Genomic DNA, 7,938 nt, shown 5'->3' on the forward strand with positions numbered 1-7,938 from the left:
GACTTTAAAGGTACGACACCAAAAGTGCAATACACATATTATCTTTATTATAACATGGTAAAAATGTTAAAATCCCAAATATGTTACACATTTGACAAACAAATTGGTCTGCATAACCTGTAATCACAATAAAGACAAATACAAAACAGTGTGACCTCCAAACTCAAACATTTATGCAGAGTAATCAAGATGGTTTTCTTCAACGTGTTTCGCATGACAAAGCCTGCTTCTTTTTTCATGTCTAAAAATCTAAAGACACAATCAACTTGTTGATTGAAATTTGACATACAAGTATATGTACAGTACAGAGGCGGACTGACAACTCATGGGGCCCCCGGGCAATAGGGGATCATGGGGCCCCTGTGTCCTTGCCCAAACTCAAAAAAAGCCTATGAAAAAGGTACCAGGGGCATCTCATGGGGCCCCCTACTGACCCCGGGCCCTCGGGCAGTGCCCGAGTTTCCAAATGGTCAGTCCGCCCCTGGTACAGTATATTGTTTACCTATTCAATACATATTACTATCTGCTATGGATGTTGACAGAATATGCAGTGCAATAAAAACCAATGTAGAACAGCAAGACCTATAGATGAATGGACCCCGAAAACCCCGGGCCTCCAACCAGGATAAGCAACAGGTTCATCCAGCAATCATCCAGCTTTCTAAAAGAGACAGTGACATTTAAACCCCCAAATACTTAATAATAATAAGGGACTATACTTTTAGAAATAGTATATGTAAATGAATACATGGACATAGAAAAATGAATAGGCCATGACGCTACAAACTGCAGCCACAATATGTGAGCCCATCATTAAAAGGTAAGACAAACAAACAATAAAGGGCATATAACTACACTAATACATAGTTAAAGAGTTACTAAACCTAGGACCCTGCAATCAATATATTTGGTCTCCCATAGTACATATTACATAGAAATACAATTAGTGTAGTAATTATAAACTGCTAAATACATTTCTCATCAGCAGTATATAGCAGTCTTGTGATTTCTTCCAGTGTCCAGCAGAGCACTGGTTATAGCTTGTAGCAGGGGTTTTCATTCTCCCCTGATTGTCCAATGAGGTTGCAGGACCTCTGACCCTCTGTCTGCACAGTGCTGATTGGCCCTGTGCTGATCACATGCACCCTCCCAAGAAAAAAAAACTCTATCAATGCACACCAAACCAAGCATGTGCAGAGTGCCCTCAAGGCTGTCTTCTATCAGGAGATGTACTGGGGACTGTGGAAGAAGGTGAGGATCAGAGAAGACAGGATCAAACAGTCTTTTTACACAGTGCAGAGGATCAACCCCTTAGGATTTACAGTGACTATAACAGGCATGCTTTACTGCATATACAGACTGATTTTACTGTTGTGGGTTTAGTAACACTTTAAATCAAAGAAAATATTTGAAAGTGTACAATGCCTTTATTAGAGCAAGCTATCCAGCAAAAGTGGCAGCTAGAGCTCAGTCTTACGCGTGGCAGCCCTCCATGGTGGATTGCTTTTTAGAGGGAGTTTGCCAAGCAGCGAGGAGGCAATATATCACCTTTTCACTGCTTGTTTTTAATTCTAAAATGGCTGAACCACAGCACAGTCCTAAACACTTAAATGGGTTGCATTTGGCGCCAGTACCACTCACCAAATGCAATATGCGGTTTAATTTTTGCCATGGCCCAGAAGCAATGCATATGTATAATCCTGAGTGACTGCATGTCCTTCTTTAGGTTGGTGGCGGGGAGCAGTAAAAATGCGCTTCAACCACCTTCTTTTATCATACTCTAGCCATCCATGTGAGTGAGCTATCAGAGAATTGAGACAAACAGAGAGGTGCTTACAGTGGTTAGCTTCTATTCATTTATGTAAAATATATATCCCTAAAGAAAAAAAATCAATTGGTGTGGCTGCTTAAAAATGGTTAGCAGGAGTTCTGTTTTAATTTGCTAGTCAAACCCATCTAAATTTGCTAGTGTATCTAACATCGCCCTCCCCACAGGTTGACAATACTGCTGTCCAGGGGTGGCTCCCTTGCTCCTCCATCCAGAGTGGGGACACTCTAAGACAGGAGGTGTGTTACTGGCTGGATCACCAGGTGAAAATAGAGATAAAGCCTAATAAAAGAAAACTAATGCAGCCACCACACTTAAAGATTGGTAAACTGGAAATTATTACATTTCTGTTTTTGGATTTCGAAATTTAAAGCAGAACTTCATTCTCTCAATCAACATGAAGTATTTCTAATCTTTATGCTGCTAGTATTAGCAAATGGATCATTTCTGCTCCATCATACCGTACTTCCATTTCGGACATACCGCAGGTCACTCGCCATGCATATGGTAAATGCTGCTAAGCAATGTATCCCAGTCCACTGGCGCTCAACACACGTTCCCACTATACGAGAATGGTTTGCCAGGATTGACAGAACTGAGGAAATGGAGGAACTGATTTCTGTAGCTTAGGAAAACATGGGCATGCTGGAGTCATTTCAAATCCACACCTACCTATCATCGAACAGTACACGATCAACAGAAACCCTCTGGCTGAATGTCTATTTACAATGCTGCAGGGGGAAATATCCTGATAACTGAAGACACCTCTCTCACACATAAGGATGGTTTGTAGATCTATATTTCGATATGCCTCTTGGGGTTCTTGATCCACGGGTTACCCCACTGAACGATCCTGCACATATATTTTAAGCTCTAATAATACCTGTCTGGCTTGGCTAATACATGAGGATATAATCCCTTCCTTATCCCCTCCCCCCCTTTTTTTTTTATTACTCTCTTTTCTTTCCTCCCCCAACCTCTCTCTTACTGTCTTTCTTTCTAACCTCCTTTTTCACACCTGTTATTTACCTGTATCACTTAGTCTCTACCAACCAAATAGAGCATTTACCTGCACGCAGATATGACTGACTTCAACCATAGCATATACTCTAGTTATGAATATGTAAACAATGAACGTCACAATACCCAACGCTTTCCCTACCCCTATCATCACACTATTTCATCATTTAAAAGTTAATGAGAGTCAAGACGAGATAACACTCACCAACATTACTTTATCCATTTGCCGCTTGTTATCCACTGTTTTGCATTGTATGATTGATGTAATGTCTTACACCACTTCGTTTTGTATGACTGTTTATAATTTGCCCTGTCTGCAAAACGGGAAGCAACATGTCATGTCTATGTTTTGACTATGATCTATGGCTGTACATGCTCTAAATTCTTTTTTGTCTTCTCTTATAACAATAAAGTATTTTTGGAACAAAAAAAAAACATTAGTAAATGGATATGAAAATATATCATATTTACCTGTTTTAACCTTTTTTATGCATTCCTTCATTTACCTCCTGTTTTCCATGCATAGGCAAATGATGTCTTACATCCCAGGAGTCTTCAGGAGGGGAGGGAGGGCTGTCATCTCAGCCAATGCCTGAGCTATGGAGAGATGGATTCCAAGAAGTAATTGCTACATGAATCATCTGCCCTTACTCAAGATGGCCACTGCCAGAAATGACAGGAGGTGTTTTTTCAAAATGATTTCTCAGCAAAATAAAGCATGGAGACATAGAGTTCCTAGATTGTAAGCTCTAACGAGCAGGGCCCTCTGTTTCCTCTTGTACCAAATTGTATTGTAACTGTAATGTCTGCCTTCATTTTGTAAAGCGCTGCGCAAACTGGTGGCGCTATATAAATCCTGTATAATAATAATAATAGATGGATGGAGGAATTTGTTTTGAATATTAAAAAAGAATGTTATAGCATTTTTGGTTTGTGGTACTCAGATGTAGTGCAGTTCAACTTTGAGTGTTAAGGACTCACAGAAGGGGTAACTTTTAGTGGGAAAGTAAAGTTAGGACTTGTTTTAGCTGTGTTACTAAACACACAACAGTAAAATCAGTCTGTATATGCAGTAAAGCATGCTTGGTATACTCACTGTGGAACCTAAAGGGTTAATCCTCCACATTGGATAAAAAGGATGTTTGATCCTGTCTTCTCTGATCCTCTAATTTTTCTGTCCCCAAATCCATCCGCCTTGGTGCAAGCTGCAAATGCTCAGTTTGGTGTGTATTGCTAAAAACACTTAGTGTAGCACTTAAGATAACAACAAAGAATAATAGTGCCCAAATCCCCACAAAAGTAGGATAATTGTAAGTCAGTATAATACATTAAATAAAGTCTATATCAAAGTCTACATGATCCAGTGGTAATGGTGCAAAGTGAATGCAAAAACCAATCATTTGGCCTCTTAATGGAAAATTTGACCACCCCAAAGGATGAATCCAGGACTCCCAAGTGAATCTCCCCAGAAATCCGGATGATATAAGGACTTCCCTCTAAACAATGATGTCTAGGATAGCAAATACTGATGGTTGGAGACACTTGAGAGGGGTAAACTCTCTTTCCATTCTTAGGTTAATAATCTCATTGAGCACTGATCGTGTCCCCGGCACTACACATGCACCTCGAGTAGATCTGCACCCTCTCTTCTGACAGCCTCCTGACACTCAGCACTAACTTTCTTGTACCGTATGTCACCTGTTAACTATTATCTTAAGTCCTACACTAAGTGTTTTTAGTTTGCTTATTTTTGCCTATTTTTTGTATTAACTGCTATTTTTATTTGTAAATTCCCAAGCGCAGATTTTCTATATAATTATTTTGGTGTGTATTGCTAGAGAGTTTTTTTTTTTCTTGGGAGTGCCAATCAGCGCTGTCCAGACAAAGGGTCACGGGTTTTGCAGTCTCAAAGGACAATCAGGGGAGAATGAAAACTGTTAGAGCTCTGACCATAGAGAAATAGGAGGAGGAAGAGACAAAGAGGACATTCAAATGTTACTAAACCAACAACAGTAAAATCAGGGTTTAAATGCAGTAAAGCATGCTTGTTATACTCACTGTGGAACCTAAGGGGTTATTCCTCTGCATTGTGTAAAAAGGCTGTTTGATCCTGTCTTCTTCCTCCCCTTTTTCTAGTGTCCCCCTCTTATCTCCTGATAAGACATATCATATGGAGTCACTCCGCACATGCTCAGTTTGGTATCTATTGCTAGAGATATTTTTTTTTTTTTATTGGAAAAGTGCATGTGATCAGCACAGGGCAAATCAGCACTGTCCAGACAGAGGTCAGGGGTCCTGCAGACTCATAGGGGAGAATGAAAACTCATCCTACAAGCTTTAACCAGTGCTCTGCTGAACACTGATAGAAGTCACAAGACTGCTCTATCTGCTGATGAGAAAAGGTATTTAGCAGTTTAACTTTAATAAAATAATTGCATTTCCATGTTCTGTGTACTGTGGGAGATCAGATCTAGTGAATGCAAGATCCTGGGTTTAGTAACACTTTAAGAGAATGTGTGTGTCTGGTCACTAGTGAAATGTTTATCTCTACATCTGGAATGGAGAGAGGGACCATAGAGGACAGCTCCCCCCCATACCAAAGATTGTCATTCATTGTCCCCTGGCCAGCTGTTGGGGAGGGAGAGAATTGCAGCCACTGACTACGTAGGGGAACAGAGATAAATAATTTGCTGTCATCAAAAGAGTCAATGAAAGGCCATTGGCCAGCCCCACTACGCCCTTTTAAAGAAACAGCTTTGCCCATGTGAGCCACAATGAATTTGCCCTTTACCAGTGTATGGAAGAACTTTTCTGAGTGCTCCAACATAATTTTGGGCCCCTACATGCTGGTTAGCGGGAAAAAAGTAGGTTTAATATAGACTCCCAAACTACTACTGTGCTACCACTCCCTTCAGGCAGGGCTTGGAAGAGTGCATGTGATCAGCACAGGGCCAATCAGCACTGTCCAGACAGACGTCAGGGGTCCTGCAGCCTCATAGGGGAGAATGAAAACTCCTCCTACAAGCTTTAACCAGTGCTCTGCTGAACACTGATAGAAGTCACAAGACTGCTCTAACCACTGATGAGAAAAGGTGTTTAGTTTATATTTACTAAAATAATTGCACTTCCATGTTCTGTTGTACTGTGGGAGACCAGATAAGTGAATGCAGGGTCCTGGGTTTAGTAACACTTTAAGTTAAATGTTGAGAATTCAGAAATAGAAGGACTAAGTAAGGTGGAATGCTTTAATGTAGGGGATGATATGATGATCAGCTATACAGTCTAAAACCACCATCCCTAGGCTCCTGCTGCTGGAAACAAATGCGTTGGCTAAGTAAACCCTATGCCTTGAGATTTCGCAGAGTGATTGCCAAATCCTAAAGAAAGGCGAAGTAACTATTATAAGTTAGATAGCATCTATTATTAGTATAAGCCAGTAGAAAGATATATGGGCCAGATCAATAATGCTCTCCTCTCTTTCAACATTATAATGTAAGAGTGTTCAGTTCATAAAAGAAGCAACGCATGAAGACTCTAAATTCACCAGTAACAAAAGCCTCTCAGAAACGATTAGGCCACTATAAATGTTTTCTCTTGGCTGAGCCTAAGAAGTGCATAGGGAAAAATAGGAGGAAAAATTAGTGTTCTCAAAATGCTGAAATGTCAGCAGATTTGTGGAGCTGCTCAATAGATTAATTCTCTGGCTGACCTAAAAGGAATGGATTCCCAGCCGTAACTCAGACTGGTAAAAATTGATTTCTATGTTCTTTTTGACGGAATAAGATAAAATCCCGGGCATTGGCAGGACTTTTCCCACTCCCTGCAAATGAATAAAAAACATGGCCTGAGATAGCTCTGATTAATTGAGAAGTCACTTTAAATATTGTCCGTGGATCATCATAGAAGACAGGAAAACTTTCAGACAATGATTACTCTACACAACGCTTCCGAGCTTCTTTTACATGAAGACAGCGTTAAGCAGTATTAATATCACATTGTGAGATCTCTGCAAGACTGAGCACATTACACAATGGAAAAGACATTTTTTAACCTCTGAAGCTGTTAGTGCCAGAGTTGGCCCCGCTTGAAAATAATGATGCATAAGAAAAACTGGGAAAACTATATTTTATGTTCTGTTAATATGACATGGCATACTAATGTTCAAATACTGTAAATGCTAATGCATTCGGTAAGTGCATATTTTTTATATACGTGAGGGATGAGCATCATGTGTATGAATGTATGTCGAAATCTGTACTTTTTGTTCAATAAATCTCAAAAATGTGAACATGCTAGCATTATGCTTTATAAATAATTTATATAACTCTTTCAGGACTGGTCTGGTAGACATAGGTCTACAGAAAATGCACAGTCCAGTTATTTCCACTATCAACTTTTAAGTAATTAAAGTGTTACTAAACCCACAACAGTAAAATCAGTCTGTATATGTAGTAAAACATGCTTGTTATACTCACTGTGGAACCTAAGGGGTTAATCCTCTGCATTGTGTAAAAAGGCTGTTTGATCCTTTCTTCTCTGCCCCTGGTCTTGTTGAAATGACCACCTGATACAGTCTGAATCCGTAGTCACATGCACATGCTCAGTTTGGTGTTTATTGCTAGATTTTTGTTTTTCTTGGGAGAGTGCCAATCAGCACTGTCCAGACAGAGGGTCAGGACTTTCACATCCTCCTAGAACAGAAAGAAAACTCCTCTTACAAGCGTTAACCAGTGCTCTGCTGAAGTCACAAGACTGCTATATACTGTTGATGAGAAAAGTTATTTAGCAGTTTATATTTATAAAAATAATGTCATTTCCATGTTCTGTGCACTGTGGGAGACCAGATATAGTGAATGCAGGGTCCTGGGTTTAGTAACACATTAAGGGTTGCTAAATATTTATGTTACAGAAAACTCTACCCCTTAAAGCCTAAGTGCAGCCAAAATCATAAACAGAAAAATCAGCACAAGGGTCATAAATTTCAGTTAGTAGAATGTGTCCCTTGTTCTGATTTATCTCCTGTTAGTGAAAATCTTTCTCCGTCCTGTCCGTCCCCCCCCCCCACACACACACACACCCTCACCACCGTA

General features: G+C 40.0%; 1 long non-coding RNA gene across 1 annotated transcript; it reads right to left on the reverse strand.

Annotated features, from left to right (window-relative positions):
- Positions 1-25: 25 nt before the first annotated feature.
- On the reverse strand, positions 26-7,490 carry LOC149467567 (uncharacterized). The gene is made up of 4 exons (XR_016311918.1): positions 7,324-7,490; positions 3,320-3,445; positions 3,054-3,162; positions 26-249 (listed from the first exon to the last, which is right to left on the reverse strand). It is a non-coding gene; the product is annotated as an uncharacterized LOC149467567 (long non-coding RNA).
- Between the last annotated feature and the right edge of the window lie 448 nt (positions 7,491-7,938).

The sequence above is a fragment of the Staurois parvus genome, unplaced genomic scaffold (genome assembly GCF_062004578.1).
Source record: "Staurois parvus isolate SC_StPar_1 unplaced genomic scaffold, SC_StPar_1.0 ptg000106l, whole genome shotgun sequence".
NCBI lineage: Eukaryota > Metazoa > Chordata > Amphibia > Anura > Ranidae > Staurois > Staurois parvus.